Source organism: Diceros bicornis (assembly GCF_020826845.1).
Source record: "Diceros bicornis minor isolate mBicDic1 chromosome 30 unlocalized genomic scaffold, mDicBic1.mat.cur SUPER_30_unloc_1, whole genome shotgun sequence".
NCBI classification, from domain to species: Eukaryota; Metazoa; Chordata; class Mammalia; order Perissodactyla; family Rhinocerotidae; genus Diceros; species Diceros bicornis.
In genome coordinates, this window is record NW_026690899.1 from 493,093 (window position 1) to 511,584 (window position 18,492).

The window sequence follows — 18,492 nt, forward strand, 5'->3', positions numbered from 1 at the left end:
TCCTCATTTTTACTTTCCACCGGTGCTCAGGTCTCATCTGTCCATTCATGCAGTTTCTCAGTCAGCCGTGGATGTGGGCAGAGGCTTCTGTCGCTCTCTCCTTTATAGCATCTTCTCATGAAATTTCTGGCTGGTCTGCCTCTCCTCTTGCCCCAATCAGGATTGCAATCAGGCTCGTCGAGTTGTGCATTTTGCTTGTTTGTTTCCTACTAGTTTGCTGATGGTCATGAGTTTGGACCCTCCAGTTTCAGCATCTAATGAAGGTCTGTGCTTTCCAGCAACAAAGCTGAAGGTTTTCATGGCCAGCCCTGCCTTGTTCAAACTTCTGTGCTAACTGAGCTGGGGCGGACGGAACAGCACAAGACAGGAAGTCTGGAAACTCCAGCTGTTCTTACCTGCATTTCTTGCAGTCTTCTGTGAATAATTCCTCAGTTTATTTGTGTTTTTTTGATTTCTCAGGCGGTGAAGTGGTGTTTTTTAAATAATTTTGTCCATTTTTGTAGTTCTTTTTTGGTGAGAGCTTCACTAACTTCTTCACTTCACCATAGTTGGAAGTGCTCTGCTGGCACATTATTATAACACACATTACTGAATGCTGACTCTGTGTCAGATGTTGTTTGAAGCCTTTTCCCATACTAGCAGATTTAATAACACAGTAGGTGCTCACCAAGTATTTGTTGAATGTTGAATCAACAGCTACCACAAGCAATGAGAGAAAGCATAGGGTGCTGGGCATCCTTTGTGGACTCGCTTCCTTTGTATGTTTCCTGCCGTGTGGTCAGGGCCTGTCTCCGTCCTCCCCAGTGGGTCGTTTCTGTAGAGCTAGAGCCGTTCCCAAAGGCCAAGGAACTGAGCTTTTTCACTCACACAAGGAAGCATGTGTATATGTTCCCTGTGAATGTGAGGAGAGAAAATATCATAGGGCAAAAGGAAGGATATGTCACTTTGGGATGACTTGATTAAACAAGTCACCAACAAGTCAAATTTAAAGGAAATATTTAGCTAGCTTTCCTCAGGCCATGCTGCAATTAAAAAAGAATTTTTGTTTTTTTGCTGAGGAAGAGTCACCCTGAGCTAACACATGTGCCAGTCACCCTCTATTTTGTATGTGGCTCGCAGCCCCAGCCTGGCCACCGACAAGTGGTGTACGTTTGCATACTGGAACCAAACCCAGGCTGCCCTAGCAGAGTGCGCCGAACTCACGCACTGGGAACTAGTCCACATGGCCGGCACCCCCGCCAAGAAAATTCTTCACATTTGCTCGTTATTGGTCAGCTGGCTTTTCCTAAGGATTAGGTTTATATATAGTCTCTGAGATTGACTACAGAGGCCTGTGATAAACTGTAAACAGCCAAGATACAGTGGGGCGTCATTTGGGTCACCGTAGAATTTGTTGTCCAGTTTGTTTGAGAGTGAACGTTGGGACATCAGGTGTAAGCTAGGACTATCCCAGGCCACCCGGGAAGGTGCTCACTCTGGGTTTTATGGGAAAGGAGCCGATTCTAAAGCCAGGCTGCCTTTGGCGTCAGCCCTACCGAATCCTCCGTTTCCTCATGCGGCCAGTGAAGGTGAGGATTGATAACATCACATCGCGTTTGGGTGAAACACCCTACAGAGTCACTGGGCTGTGAATGTGTCACTTTTGCTGTGGCTGTGGTATGAATGTTTCTTCATGGCAGGACTTTGAGAATGTCACAGTGCAGCATCAGGGTCAAGAGGGTGCATTCTGGAATCAGACAGCCTCCACTTCTTAGCCGCGTGACTGTATTAGGCAAGTTACTTAATCTCTAGGAACCTTGATTTTCTCCTCCATCGACTACTTCTCTTACTACCACCAGTAAAGATAGTGAGTACGTGCCATCGCTCTTACACATTAAGTCAGCTACTATTCACTGTAGGGGATTTAGCTCTATTAACTCATTTAGTCCTGACAACAACTCAATAAGAGAGATATTGTACTCAACTCCAGTTCACATAGAGGGAAACAGACACAGAGAGGTCAAGCAGTCTGTTTCAGATCACACAGCTGGTAAGGGTCTACCAGCTGTAGACCCTCTGGTGTTGCCAAGATTCAAACTAAGGTAATGTTCAACTTTACTGCTTTGCGAGACTGTGTCTTGGTGAATGGGGAGGATCTGATAACTAGATCCTTGGGTGAGTGTGAAGATGAAATGAGATAGTGCATCTCAAGCACTTAGCATGTAGCAAACATTCCATAAGTGTTGGTTGCTGTGTTAATAGTGTGTGTTCTTGGAATGGGTAAACAAGCTGCCATTTATTGCTGGAAAAACTGGACGTCCCAGATCAGTGAATGCTTTATGGGAACTCTTTTTCAGATTTCACCTGCCACCTGTGGCCATGGATTCACACTGCTCTCCTCTAAAAGTAAGGATGGGATGAAAGTTTGGTGGATGGAACTCAACAGAGATTCTCAGTTTGGATTTCACAGGAGCCGAAAAGAGAAAATTGAGGCTCTCCCCTTGGCTTTTTCTGCTGTGATTCGCTGAGGAAGCTCCCTCTGATTTTCAAGAATCTGATGACATAAAGCAAACCGTAACAACAACATAGATGGAGTCTTGAAAGGTACATTGTTTGGAACTATCTGGACTAGATTATTTTCAGCCTGTTTGGTAAAGGTCCTTTGCTGATAAGTAGGGATGTTATTTTTTGGCCCCAGAGTGATGACCTTTGTTTCCTAGCTTGAGATATCCTGAGACAATCTACAGTGCCTAGAAGGTGGTCTGGGCAAAAAATTCAATGAAAGCCTTAAGATGGAGGCTTTATTCCAGATATTTGAAATTGGATTATAAAATGTTAGAAATGATTTATGATATTTTCAAAAGTAGACACTAGTCAATCAATATTATGAGGAAAATATGAAACATTTTTTTAAAAAAATGGGGATTACCCAGAAATACATACTGGACAAATCTTTCTTTTCATTTTTTTCCCTCTTCCCTCATTTGTACGCAAATGTATGTTTATAGAATTTTGATCACAGTGTATATTTTATTTTCTGCCTTTTTTCACTGAATTTCATATCAGAATCATTTTACCCTTAGTATTGAAGTCTTTATTGGCTGTACGATGCCAAATGACATTTCTTTTTACCTTTTGTTATGAATGATTGTAGACATATGCAGAAGTGGATGGAATAAGACAATGCACCGCATGGGCCATCACCAGCTTCTGCCACCGTCACCTCATGACAATCTTGTTTTACACATTTCCCCCATGTTCTCCCTCAGCAAATTTGGAGCAAATCATCAGAAAATTGATTTCATTCATAAATATTTCAGTACATGTCTAAAAAAATAAGGACTGAAAAGAGTGGTAAGTATAGCATCACACTTAAAAATCATTAACAATGTAACCCCTTAATATCAAATAGTTTGTCAGTGTTCACACTGACAGTTGTCTCATAAGTGTCAATAGATTTTTATTTTATTTTTAAAAATTTATTAGAATCAAAAGCTGGATAAGGTCTGGACATTGCAGGTGGTTGAGAAGACTTTTATAGTCTTTTAAGTCTGTTTGAATCTTTTTTCCTTGAAATGTATTTAACGAAGAAATCACATTGTTTATTCTATAGAATTTTCCAGGCTGCAGTTTGTTGAATGCATCCCTGTGGTGCTGTTTGACATGATCCTCTGTCCTCTGTATTTCCTGTCAATAGTTAGTTAGACCTAGAGCCAGTTTCCCTTTCAATGTTATATATTAACTTTTCCTAGGCACTTAGGGGTCCATGCAGATAGTAAAGGGGGATGTGAATCACTTGTCAGTATTTTAAAGTACTTCATATTTTCAGCTACTAATATAAGCTAACAACATTGTCCATTTTCTTTGATTTTGCCTAGAATCACATCATCTCATTGTGATAAACCAGTTATTTCATGCAGATCAAAAGCTCTGTCAGCAAATTATATCAGTCACTGATGAATATGGATGGGCAAGTTTATTATTATAACAGTCATAATGCCATTTATTTGGTAGATGAGATGCTTTTAAAGATGAGGATTATAGGAGAAGGTAGGGGGTCATTAGTGAGGAGTACGTTGAGAACCAGTGCATTTACAGATCTTCTCCTAAACTCCAGCCTCCACTGTAAATAGTCAAAAGTTCATTGTTTAAAACCTGTCAGAGGAATTCCCTACGTAGACCAATCTGGCCTCTCCAGTAGGATTATAAAGAACAATAAGTTTCTTCTTTAAATCCTTTATTTTTTATTTATTTTTTGTGACGAAGATCAGCCCTGAGCTAACATCCAATGCCGATCCTCCTCCTTTTTGCCGAGAAAGATCGGCCCTGAGCTAACATCTGTGCCCATCTTCCTCTACTTTTTATGGGATGCCACCACAGCATGGCGTGACAAGTGGGATGTCGGTGCGCACCCAGGATCCAAGCCAGCGAATCCCGGGCCGCCGAAGCACAGCACGCCCACTTAGCCACTTGCGCCACCTGGCCGGCCCCGAGTTTCTTCTTTAGAGTGACTTCTAGACAACATTCCATCTTACTTGCTTATTTAAAAATTCAAATTTTCTATTTTGAATAGGTAACATATTTGCATAATTTAGAATGGTAATGGTGCCATAGAACATATGATGAAGAGTCTGCTTTCCACCTCTGTCCTCCCAGGATCATGATTTTTCTCCCTGTCTACAACCTGTGTTAACAGTTTCCAGTTTATCCTTCTGGAGATATGTAATGCATGTGCAAGCAAATGCATCTACAAATGTATTCTTTTTGCTTCCTTTATTAGAAGTGGTGTCATATAACATGTGCTGTTCTTCACCATACCGAGAAATCCTAGTGACTATTGCAGAAAGTGGCTATTGCTTTTACTTTCCTGAAAAATTCAAATGGTGTGAAATGACATGTGAAGAGCTTTCTTTAATAAGACTAAGGATGATGTTCAGTAACCCCATGTGTCATGGAGGCAGTGTGGTGCAGTGGGTTGGACTTGGGGGCCAGGGTTCTGGTCCTTGCTGTGCCACTAACTTATGTGGCTTGAGTAAGTCGTTCCGATCTCACTGTGTAACAATGTAGGGGTGGGGCAGTGTCATCTCTCATGTTAGAAGTGCTGTGACTCTGCGTCAGTGCACTCGCCCTGGTTGTGTTTGTTTCAACGAGGGGAGACGGGTGTGTTTTGGAGCTCTCACCCGTCCCACTGCCTCTGGACAGACCTCAGGAGACACAGGTGCTACAGGTCTCCTTTGGCAGCGCCCACTGTCGTCCTGACAAGATGGTGAAGGACGTGAATTGACCTGTTCAAGATTGATGGAGGGTGGGGGGACCACTTTCTTGCCATAGGGCCTGAAGGGTGCCATTTGATTGAACCACATCTGATTGTGAAGCTGTTGGAATTTCCCGAGCAAATCAGGAGCATGGCTCAAGAGACTATGTTGGGCAGACTTGGCTGACTCTTTTCTGTTCTCTGCTCTCTGTGGTTCTTGGGAAATCTGAGGTATATATAAACATGAAACTGCACACCAGGCAGCCTCATCAACGCCTGCCTTTGTTGTGAAGTCACTGAGCTGGGCTAGGTGTGTAAACGGCTTTTCTCTTGTACTGAGAGAAGCCTGTTTGCTAACACTTCCTCCAAGTCGCGGGGCTTTCAGAGTCCAGGCTCCTGGGTAACCCCGACCATCTCCAAAAAAGTGGTTATTCTAGGGAAGGCCAACTTGATGAAATTCATCACATTTCATTTTCTGGCTAGGGTTCTTTGTAGGAAAAGGCGAAGTTGGTGTTTAAGAACTCTTTCCAGAGGGGACTTGGCCTTGAGGGCAACCTGGTGACAGGTGTAAGGAATGGGGTGTTATGAGCGGTTTGGGGGATTCGATCGGAGACGTAAAAGAAACTCCACTCTAAACAAATGGATTGAAAGTATATTTTATTATACAGAGGATAGTAAAGGCGGTAGTCCTCCAACAGATCTGAATAGGTCAAATAATAAGAGGGAAAAACACCAGCTCGATCAGAATCGGAAACCCCCGATCAGCTGAGATAGCAGCAGATTCGAATAGGTCATATAATAAGAGGGAAAAACATTGGCTCGATCAGAAAGGGAAAAACATTGGCTCGACCAGATCAACTGAAGGGAAATGATACAAGGCAACCGGAAAGAGAAACACCAGGTTGACTGAAAAGAGAACACATCAGATCAATTACTTCACAATAAATCCATTACTCACAACATTCACGCCCCAGTACCGGGAGAGTCCTGTCAATCGACACGGGTGTGTGGGAATCACACGTCCTGGGCAAGGCGTCCCTTCCACAGGTGGAACTCTCACCAGGCCTTGCTTTCCAGCAGTTTATATAAGCAGTTACAGAGTTTACAGAGCAAGCATTCAGTGTTTCCATGCACAAAATGTTATCAGTGGCGTACATGCACTGAGCACCCTGGCTGTTGTCGCAGCCCAGTAGTTGTGTACGTGCATTGTTTTTGTGGTTATCGTCCCAGCCTGGCACAGATGGCCAGTCAGCACCAGGCTGCAGTGCCCGAGGGCCTTGAAATTTTTACACATTGCAACTATGTCCATGGGAGAAGGGCCAGTTCCCACCACGCAGAAAGCAGCTTTTATATTTCTTTTTGTGTTGGTGGCTGTAGGTCAATGGAGCGGCCAAACATGGTTGTACTCATGTCAAGACATGGGGGTGCTGAGTCCTTTCACAGGAGGTGCTCGCCTCTCATGGAATTCCTGAGAGGCAGAACGAGGGCCCAGAGGGGAAGCAGAGGGAAAGTACAGGTGGCCCAGTCTGTTGCAGCATGTCTGCACCCCAGTATGTCTGGAGGTGTGCCTGCACTGGCTGGGAATATTGGAGAAGGAAACCCGGTGGTAGTTGGGTGAGCAGTTGGACTAGGACCACTTTCCAGACCCCCTTCCAGTCCTGATATTCTCAAATTCCCCGAACCTGTAGAACTGACTTCATTGATGGTGGTATTCTTTAGTCTTCAGCCTGGCAAACAGCTATTACGGACAATATGGAAGGAAGGTGGTGGAAAATGAACCTTACAAGTGAGTTCCCACAAGGAGTACCCCTCCCCAAGTTGTGTTGAGCATTAAACATCTCTGGAGTGATTACTGTATGATAGAGCCACAGTGCAGTACCAAGCAAGGTTCCTCATGCCTGAGAGGAGCAGTGAGCACTCCCCGGAGAGCTGTGGAGAGTGTTGTTCCATCTCAGGGGGAGCTCCGTGCATCAGCCTGGTGGGAGGGCAGCTGCATGAGCATTGATTGGGATGCCTGGACCTTCTTTGGATTCCTTCTTTACTTTTAGCCAAATTGATTAACTTCAAAAATTCCTCTGTTTCAGTTCTATTTCTGTTGGTCTTTAAAAAAATATCCCTCCCTCACGTTATGCTGGTGGGTCTAAACACCAGTCTCAGCTCTGGCAGCATATTAAAATCACCAAGCGATTTAGTTTGTATTATTTTGCCTTCACACCTGTGTCTAACTCTGCCTTCTTTTTGACCTAGAGAGTTTCCCTAACAGTTAGTATGTGTGTGTGTGGGGCCACCAATGAGGAATGACAGAGGAGAGGCCAGAACCTCACAGTGCTTACCATGACCATATCTCTTGCTTTTCCCCAGATTGCCCTCAGCCATTAGCGGAAGTCACAAAGCCCATAGAACACAGGCCTTCGATGGACAGTTGGTCCAGGTAAGAGGGGTGGGCTGACAGCCACTCATTCTGCCCCTGGGCCACTTTTGAAAGCGGGAAAATAGGGTAGGGTGATGGAAAAATTTTAGGCGGATTTTCTGCATTAATAAATGATTTTATACAAATGATCACCTGGCTACTGTAGGCCAGGATGTTCAGTACTGGAACATGGGGTACCAACTTGAATAAGGTTTGGGGGGACAACACTCTAGTGGGAGAGACAAGTTGAATAATCTAGCTGTACCTGAGTGTGCCCCGGCGCTGTGTGTGTTGCGGGCTGGCTTTATCTTGTTCACCATTTATTCTTATGCCTGGGGCAGTTCCTTGCACATGGTAAATATCTATAATCAATAGTTAAATACATAAATGAATGCATACCGAAAGTGCTATAACAGTAGCAAAGGGGAGTCATTAAGTCTTCCGGGGATGGAATGGAAGGGACAGAAGGCATCGTGGAGGAAGTGGCAGAGGAATTTACCAGATATGCCAGGGATGGGTGGTGGGAAAGGTTTCATGGCAGAGGGGAGGTGGCAGGTGGAGACTTTAACTGCTGACAACATGTGGGGTGGCTGGAGTTTGGTATGCTTACAAGGGAGTGCTGTGGCATAGGCTGGAAGACAGGTGGAGAGTGAGCGATGCAGGGTTTTCTAGGGTTAGAGGAGGAGGTGATGAAGGCCACTTGGGAAGGCATGGGGAGAAGGGACAGTTGGAGAGACGTGTAAGGAGGATTGACCAGATTTGGGGCTTGATAAGAGGTCCAGGGAGTGAGTTAGTAAGAATGTAACTTGGCTTCACTGGCAAATGAGTGGCTGCTGATGTTCTCAATCCAGATGGGGGAGTGCTAGAGGAGGAGCAGGCTCGTGTTGAGTGGGAGAGAGAAGCGAGGAGGAGGTAGAGAGTGAAATTGCTTTTAGTATGCAGTAGAGTATAGTGCTTCTTGCACAGACTTGAAAGTCCCATGGATGCGAATTCAAGTCCCTGCTTCCCCATATATTAACTGGATGACTTTGGGCAAGTTACCAATCTTCTCTGAGATTCGGTTTCTTATTAGGTGTTCTTGGTTATTGACTTAGCACAGTGCCCGACATAATAAGCATTTAGTAAATGGTGCTTTTCATTAGGCAGTTAGAAAAGCAGGTCTGTAACTAAGTAGAGTTGTCAGGACTGGAGATAACAGTGTAGAGGTGACAGGGAAAGCCTTGGAATGGATGCAGCCTCCCAGGGGAGTGTGAAGAGGAGGAGAGAAGAGGGCAGAAGACAGACCTTGGAGAAGGATTCCAACACTGAAGGGTAAGGAGTAAGGCTGAGCTAGGGAGCAAGACTGGAAGCTACTGGAGAGGCAGAAGAGAGGGATGGGAAAGAGAAAGGCTTGTGGAGGAGGGAGTGGTTGCTCAGGGATGGACTGGGATGGAGGAGCTCTTGGGTCTTCTCCTTAGGACATCTGGCCCTTTCCTTTAGCAAGAGCAGTGTCAGTGGAGGGGCAGGCAGAAACCAGGCTGCAGTGGAGTGAGAAAGAATAAGAAGTGGAGGTTGTGTGGGGCAGCCTGCCTGGACCTGGCCTCCTCTGGCTCAGGAGGAGTAGGGAATACCCCCGTGCTTTGTGTCCTTTGAGCAGGACACTGGGCTGCCAAGGATTTCTTCTCATCAACCTTCCCTCTGATTGTCTGATAGGTCGCTTGTGGTCAGGACCATAGTCTGTTCCTAACGGATAAAGGAGAAGTCTATTTTGGTGGATGGGGCGCAGCTGGGCAAACAGGTAGTGGACCTTACACCTCCTTGGGATGGTGCAGTCTGGAGCTGTGAGCAGTGGGGCATTCATGGGTTAGAACCACCTGCCTTCATTTGACTCTTACCTCTCTTATCACTTCCTGGGGCCACTGTTCTGTTTGTCCCTTCCCAGTGCCCTCACCCCTAGCTCCCATGAAAAGGAACCGATAAAGGATTGGGTGGAGGATTAGAGCCACCCCTCAGCAGAGGAGCTGTGAGCATTTCTCTCAGCAGAGACAGGAAACTGTGTGAGGCTTTCAAAGAGAAAACAAGTGTCCCCTAAAAGGAGCTTGATGTTCACTGATTTGAGAAGAATGTGATTAATGCAGGGAGGAATGATTGAGACATTTTCTCAAGCTTGTATATTTAACCTTTTTGTTTCTGATATTGGTCTGAAGGGAGGGCAATTAATATAAGACTAAATCTTGTAGAAATCCTCAGTAATCCTACCAGCACATGAAATCATCTTTGTTCATTGTCTAGTGTTTTCTTCTAGTCCTCGTTCATATGTGCACATTTTTTTCCCCCAAAGCCACAGTAGATAGTTGTATGTCATAGCTGCACATCCTTCTAGTTGCTGTATGTGGGACACGGCTTCAGCATGGCCGTAGAAGTGGTGCTTCGGTGTGTGCCCAGGATCCGCACCCGGGCCACCAGCAGTGGAGCGTGCGCATTTAAGCGCTAAGCCAGGGGGCCGGCCCTTTTTTTTGATGAGAAAGATTCGCCCTGAGTTACCATCCGATGCCAATCCCTCTCTTTTGTCTAACAAAGATTGCCCCTGGGCTAACATCTGTGCCCATCTTCCTCTACTCCACATGGGATGCCACCACAGCATGGCTTGACAAGTGGTGCATCGGTGCACGTCGGGGATCAGTACCTGGGAGTCCCGGGTCGCCGCAAGGGAGCGTGCACACTTAACCGCTCCGCCACAGGGCCGGCCCCCATTTGTGCACATTTGTATTCAGTAATCACAGCATAGGTGTGGTTTTATATGCTTGTTTTATCATTTATACTTACATAAAGCATTTTTCCATGGTGGTAATATTTTCACAGTTACAGTTTTTAATATTTGCATGATATAGCATCAATTTAATTTATCATAATTAATTATTCATTTAACCATTTTATTAAAAAATTACATAAGTATTTCCCTGTTGTCAGGTGGCATACTTCTTTGGAGGCGGAGTGCAGTGGCCATTGGAGATATTTTGACATTTATCTTGTGTGCATACGTGACTTTTTCTTTCGTTTGGATTATTGCTCTAGGATAAATCCCAGGAGTGTCAAAGGAGTAGGATATTTTTATTGTCGTCAGTATGTATTGTTAAATTGCTTTACAGAAGTTTTACCAGTTGATACTGTCAGCAGCAGTGGGCAGAAGTACCACTTGAATTTTGTGGGTGAGGCATCTGGGGGGGGCTTAGCTGGGTCTTTGGCTCTGAGTCTCTCAAAGGCTGCAGTCATCGTAGGGTTCCACTGGGAAGGATCTGCTTCCAGGAGCACACCGATGGGTGTTGGAAGGATGCAGGGGTCCCAATTCCTTGCTGGCCAAGCCTTCTTTGGTTCATTGCCATGTAGGCTTCTCCATGTGGCAGCTCACAACATGGCAGCTAGCTCCGTCAGAGTGACCAAATGAGAGGGTAAGACGGAGTACCGGTGAGACAGAAGCCGGTGTTCTCTCATTTAATCTGGGCAGTGACCTCCCTTCACATTTGCTGGCCTTCTGCTTGTGAGAAGCAAGTCACTAGGTCCAGCCCCCACACAACGGTGGGGAGTACACGTGGGTGTGAACAGCTGGAGATGGGGATCACTAGGGGCCATTTTAAAAGTAGCCTGCTACAACCATGATCTTGACTGTGGCCTGAGCCTCCTTCTGTCAGTGACAACAGTGATTTCTTTCCAGTTGCCCTTGCCAGAGCACAGTTAGGTAAAGAAGCTCTCTGCGAGCCAGGCATCAGAGGCCAGGCCCCGGCTCTGCCAGCCTCGCTCACCTAGGTGTACACTTTCTGGGTCAGTAAACCCCTCTTTTCCTTTTGAGTCAACTTAGGGACTGTTGGTATGCCGCTGTCTTCACCAAAGCACTTAGAATCTGTCTTTCCAAAATTATCCCTCAGCAGAGGCACCAAGATCAAATCCTGCTGGAAAGCTAAGTTGGCCACACTTCATCCTCCAGACCGCTGACCCTCCCATCTCTTGCTCTCAGCAGAAGAACCTGCCTCCTGTTTCATAGAGGAAACAGATGCCGTCAGCTGAGAAAGCCCTCAGTTTCCCAATCGGACTCCTGCACACTTGCCTCTACATGTCCCCGCCTTGGGTCCCTTCCCTTTATAGCGGTGGGGGAAGTGTGTCTCTTCCTGCTGAAGCTGATGCTTCTCTCTGTGCCCTGGATCCCATCTTCCCCCGTTCCTCAGAAGCCTCACTCCATCTGCTGAGCCTTCTTTCCCAAAACTTCAGCCTCTCCCTCTCTACTCGTCCCTCGCCATCAGTCTTGACACCTGACTCAGGTGTCTTCCATCTTAATAGTCCCTGTGTGGAGCCCTCCACATCCTCCCATTCCCCCAAGTCCCACCCCTTCGCTTCACCTCCTGCCTCCTCTTCTAGGCGAGAGTTCTCAGGAGCTGCATTGACTTACTGTCCCCATTTCCTCATGTCCTTCTCATTCCTCTGTCCATTCCATTAAGCTTCCACACTTATCAGTTGGCTGAGTGGCTCTTGCTAGGGTTATGGTGACCTCCATGTTGCTGAAAACAATAATAAAGAACCTGGAGACCATTGTCCAATATTTCTCTTTCTTGATCTCTCAGCAACGTTTGACATTGGCTGTGACGTGCTGAGCATCTTGGTGAAGAGAGGTCTTCCTTTCGCCCCTGTGACTGGGCTCTCCGAGGGCTCTCTTCTTTTCTCGTTCCTTCTGGACTCATTTCCTGGCTCTCCTCCTGGGCCAGGCCCTCCCATGTCGGAGGTCCCCGAGGCAGGACTGTGCTCTCCTCCTTTCCTCTGCCTTCTCCTTCAGAAGGTCTCACCCTCACCGTGGCTGCAGTCACCGTCTGTGTGCTCAGGACTCTCCAGCTGGCTGGTGAGGCCAAGCCTGCTGTTCGGAGATGCAGACATCTCTCAGTGCCACTTGACGTTTTCCCTTGGCCATCTCTAAGCACTGTGAGTTCAGTGGGTCCAAAAGTGAACCCATGCTCGTCCCCCCCCCCTGCTCCTTCTCCACTGTTTGCCACGTCCACTCACGTTCCCCTCTAGGAATCATGTCCCTTCCCTAGTTAGAACCCTTACCGTCTCCCCATTGTGCTTAGAATAAAGACCAAACCCTTCCGTGGTCTACAGCATCCTGCATGACCTGCCCTCCCTGCTCCCCACTGGCGTCTTGTAAATATTCCCCCTCGTCCCCTGGCTTCATCCACTTGGCCCTTGATTAAGCTCCCTCAGTGGGCCATGGCCCCTCCCTCCCTGTGCAGGTGCTGTCTCCCCTACGTGGAATACCGTGCTCTCCCCTCCCCTCCACACTCCTACTCATCCCTCAGACTGCGTGGATAGAGTGAAGCCTCCCGACCACTCCTGCCCATGAACTACATCAGGCTCCCTGACGTTCCCTCACGGAGGCTCCTGTCCTGCCATCCTTGCAGTCAGCACAGATTAATTGGGTGTTAATTTTAGCTGACCTCTGCCTCCTCCACTAGACTGAACTCAGAGAGAGGGACCGGGTCTCTTCCTTCCCCTCATGTTCCCATCACCAGTTAGATGTTTAGCTTATGTTTGCTGTTTGGGACATATTTGTGGAGTGAATGAATTACCTGGCACTTATCTGCTCCTTCCGTTCACCAGAATCCTTCCAAGTTCTCACCGGTTTGTCTTCCTAACAGTATGGACCCTTCCTGTGACTCGGGTGAATGTCCCCCGGTACTTGCCCTTCTCAGGAGTGGGGACAGTTAAGCACGTTGCGTGTAGGGGCACGGGCTGTGCTGTATGAAATGGTGAGAGCCTCTTGCAGGCAGGTCATTGGGAAGCTGTAGAGGGATCGATGGCGAAGGGTCGGTGTCTGTTGGATTCACAGGCACAGACCTCAGCCTAAGGGAGAGAACATGGCTGTGGGAAGACCTAGTTAGAGTGAGTTCAGTTAAGAGAGGGTGAGGCTGACGTTCCTGACAGAACGATAGTAGCCCTGGTTTCTCTGTAGACAAATAGCCAGCCCAGAGCTTAGTAATTCTGTAGTAAACCTCTGGAGTAGAAAAGGAACTGCTTTCTCCCCTCCTGTCGCCTGGGCCAGAGACTCCGGCCCTGCCTTATCCAGAGAGGCTGCACCAAGAAACAGAGACAGAGGGAGAAGAGCCTTAGGGTTTCGACGCTGAGGTCCATGCCCCTGGGATGAAACATCTGGCACCACTGATGAAATTCCACTTTTTATAAGCAAAACATCATTTCTGAGAGTTTTCAGCATCTAGCCAGAAGTTGTTTTATATTTGGCTTGCTTTCCTGGTCAGTGTGAAACTTAGAGCTGTTAGTAAGGGGACAACTGCCCTTCTGAGGCTCTCCTGTGTTCACATGGGGTTTCTGGGTGATTTGTTGACTAGGCCCCTCCAGGTTGCCCTCCAGGTGTGGGAAGTTTGTATTCTGAAATTGGTTAGTTTGCTTGACATACGCCAAGAGTAAGAATTTAAAAGAGGAGAAAAGAAACTGATTCTTTTCCAAGTGTCATTAACGTGATTTTGCCAACCAAGGAGGAGAAAACAATCCCTGTGGATCAAAAGGATCCGAGCGGTGCAGTTTGAATTTCTGGTGAGGAGAGCTGCACTTGGTTTGACTTACAAACCGCTGTTTTTACTGTCATGTAGAAGGACATGTTTTTGTCTGAGGCTAAGGAATTCTTGGCATCAGACCACACCTAGTGGAAACCACTCTTCCTGAAATGATTCCACCCACTCTTTTCAGCTTGATGGAGTTCAACCCAGAAGTGCAGGTTTCCTGCATTTGCTGTGGACTCAGTCGCTTTGCTCCCCTTACCAGTAATTGACGATGCCCGTGTGGTCCCAGTGACGGGCCGAGCTGCACTCTCTTGGGTTCACCCCAAGCCGTGGGCAGCTTTCAGTGTCCATCCATCCAGTGGAGGGGCGCCCCGCGTGGATAATTACAGAGAGCAGCTCATCCAGACGTTGTTTGGCTTGAAGTTGTATAATGTATGTCTTTTTTCATCCTGGAGTTTTGTTTTTGGTTTCTTTGGTTTGTGGTTGGGCTCATGTGAAAGTGAATTTTCTCAAGACGGTGCCAGTCAGTGCTAGGAGGTGGACCCTCGAGAATGTCGGGGTGCTGGGGAACCCAGCAGAGGTTTGGTGAATCCCCAGGAGAGCCATTGAGAAATGAATGTGTGGGGCTCATTCCACTCCTGTCCATGCCTAAACCCTGACCCAACCCAGGAATGGGGGACGGCAGGACACTGATTTGTCAGATGCCCTGGGGTTTTGTGGAGGGAAATATGCCCCATTTCTCCAAAGTACCGGGAGAGAATGATCAAAGCAAAGGCTGGAATGGAGCTGTTCTTGAAGGTTTGCCCAGTTACAAAGCCGTCAGACACCGAAGTGCCTCCCGCCCTCGGATGTGCGCTTTCCTTGATTGCCTCTCCCGTTCCACCACAGTAACTGTCAGGTCAGTCTGCTGCTCTTTAGGTGACCTGACTGGTAAGACTGAAGTAAATTAATTTCATTTTGTGGAGATCCTCATGTAAATTCGTTATTTCCTTGCCCCTAAGAATGTTAATTTGTAAATCTCAATTACTTATCTCTGGTGAGTCATTGTTTTCTTTTTAGGCGTCTGGGCTGGGACAATGAGTGGGGTCATCCTCGTTAGTGTTCTCTGTCCCTACGCTACTGTGAGGACTATCCAGAGGCCCCCCGACCCAGAGTCCTGACTGCCCTTCAGTTGTCGTCTGAGGTTCAGATCTCAGGCCTGTAACACACACGGGCTGTGGCGTGGACTGTGGGGGTGGGGGTAACTGTGTGCACAGCACCCTCGGTCGCAGTGATGACCAGGGTAGTCCCTCAGCACCGTCACTCGGAGTCAGCACGCCCATATGCTAATGTCTTGAGGGTGCCAGACTCTTCTAAAGCTATTTTGATTTAAAAACTAAGAGTCATTATGGACTCAATCTGGAGGTATCAATGATCTACGGCTTAAACTGTGCAAAGTCACATCCTTGGAAATCCGTATGAAATGTGCAAAGTATTCAACTAGAGTACACTGTTTTCTGTTTGCTGTCATGCCATGTGGACGTTTTGGGTCACACCGAAATGAAATCTGCTCCTAGATTTCCCCCGAGACCCCACAGCCACCCTCCAGGTGCCGTGACTGTCCTAAGTAGAGGGAGCATCAGAGCTTGGGTATCTCCCCTTCTGTGCCCAGCGTTTGCATGTGGTCAGCTGGGAGTTGGACTTGGTTGGTTTCCCCTGAGATCTGCTAACCTTTTGGGGGCCAGACTGAATTGTTCTGTTAAACATGTAAAATCTTAGGGTGGAGGCCCTAGGGTGGTGGTTAGACCAGAGAGGCTCTGACGGATGGGAACAAAGGGATTCCTTATTAATCAGCCAGATTATTTTAGTCCTGGCTTCTCTAAGTCTTGTCTACTTCTTCTGCTTCTCAGGTGGAGGTGGTAAAATGGGGCATCTGTGGCAAGGAGTGCCCAGAGCTGATGTGGACGGAAGTGGAGTCTGAAGGCTGGGTAGCAGGAGGATGCCCCACCAGGTCTGGGGTCCCGTCCAGAGGTGGGCATTCCCAAGCCCAGTCTAGATTTGTTCTCCTGGACTGTCCTCTAGAGCACTTCGTCCGTTCTTGTCCCTCGTGGCACTTTTTACAGTTTGTAAACACGTATATATTGGTTTGATCGTTTGTTTCTTTCTAACTGTTTGACTAGCTCGTGCCCCATGAGGACAGGAACTGTAAGTGTTCACTCACTTTCGTGTCCCAACTCCCAGCACACAGACATCGACCCGGCCCAAAGAGGTGCCCAGTCACCCTGTGTCCCTTGACCAAATGCTCCCGAGATGTGGAAACCCAGACAAGGGATGACGGATGAAGGTCTCCTTCTATCAGGGCTTGACCAGGACTGGAGGGTGCTCAGACTTCAGGAGGTGTGGAGGGCAGGGTGTGGTCGGATGTGACTGTGGGTGAGGGGTGTGCATAAGAGGCGAGAAGAGTGGGCCATGTCCAGGAGCCTCCTGGGCCTACAGCTCTGTGCGTATGCTCTTCTCCATGTGACGGCCACACCGTCGTTCTGGGCTTGGACATGTCTTTGGTTTGGGGATAGTATACCTTTCCCTTCAAAAGGAGGCATTAATGCCTGGTAGAAATTGAAGTTTAACATTGGGCTCTGTTTGTACCTGGTTCTAGAAAGCCTAGTCTCATGACCTTTACTCTTCTTGGTGCCTTGCCTCTGGCATAGCCCAGCCAAGCCACCCTTTTCCTTTCTGTGCAGACAAAGGAGAGCTGTTTCTGTGAGGCAAGAACATCCGAGGGTGCCTGGGAATCGGTTGCCTGGAAGACAGGTATTAGCCATGGACCGTAAGGCTGGACTGGACGGGCGTGAGTGCGTGGCCACAGAGCAGACTACCTGATGTGGTAGCAGCGTCCAGTGTGCGGCTGGGCCAGGACCAGGTCCCTGGGCACTGCTTCCCCTCGCAGGTCCCCGCTGGCCTCCTCCTGCCCCAACGCACCCTCTGCCAGGACATCAGGAGAGACCACGTAGTGGTGAGGAACCAGAGCGAGCGCCCAGCAGCAGCTTCTCAGGCTGCAGGTTCCCTGGCACTGTGCTCCTTCCTGGGGCTGTGAATGAGCAGCCTGTGCAAGCAGGGGGCAGCCTGACCAAGGGTTCCAGTCCCATGGTGCCCCGGAAGAGGCCCTGTCAGAGGCTGTCCACGGGCATGTGGAGCAGAGAAACAGAGGCCCCCCAGGGCCTCAGAGAGGCAGAAGCTACAGGCCAGGCTCCACGAGGCCCAGAGGGGCTCCCAAGGGGAAAGATTTGAAATGACAAAGCTGGCATGCCAGGAGCTGTTTGCAGAGGCCCGTTTGGAGGAATGTTTTACATGCATTTAAAAGAAAGCAGGATATTTAATATTTAGAGTGCCTTACCACAGCCACCAAAGTGAAAAATAATGGTTTTCATACGGGGAGGATGCAATTAGACCAAAAGGCTCATTTCAGAGTTAAAGGGTTCTTTCTTAAATTGTAGTTTATATTACTGTTTACTAAATCAGTTCTTCTAAACAAAGCTATTGATATTTTTGAACACAGAACATATGTACTTGGTACAAAGTGTCTTATGAAAACTAAGTCTCCTGTCTCTTGTCCCAGAGGCACCACCGGTTCTGGTTCTCATGTTCCCTCCAGAGACAGACTGCGGAGACAGCGTGTGTGTGTGCGTGCTCGAGCGTGTGTGTGTGCACACACGACCGTGTGCACGCACAGGCCTAAGTATTTCCTTTGATGGCTGGATTCTAATAATGTCTTTTGAAATTGTGAAAAGCATTTTTAAAAAACACTTGTAAAAATGCAAAAAAAATGTATAATTTAAATACAATAAGTATTTATCTTTCAAAAACCCACTGCAGAGTGTTTCGAGGCACTTTGGTGTTTCAGGGGCTGTTTCCATCGGTCCTTCCCTCTGCCCCTGCTCTGTTGGTTCCCTGTGACCTCGGCAAGCCCACAGACACAGAAACTGTTTACACCATTAGCTTCGTTGCTATAATTTATCCTCTTTTTCCCTGCGAAAAGTCTGTCTGCAGGCTCCGGGTTCCTGTCACTTTAGCGAGTGTGTGAGGACACCCTGAATGCAGTGACATGGGCCACTCCGACGTGTCCTCTGGCTGTCCTGACTTCTTACACTCAGGTTCTGTCCTTCTGCATGTATTGGGGTCTGTAGAGGAGGCCAGTGCAGAGCCCGAGTGGCAGGTGTGGCCTGAGAAGGTGGAGGGACTCTCGTCACATGGTGGCCACCACTGTCTCCCTCAGTGGATAGTCGTTCCCAGGGGCCTAGGTCTCGGTCTTCTGTTCCCTGAGCACCCGCCAGGCA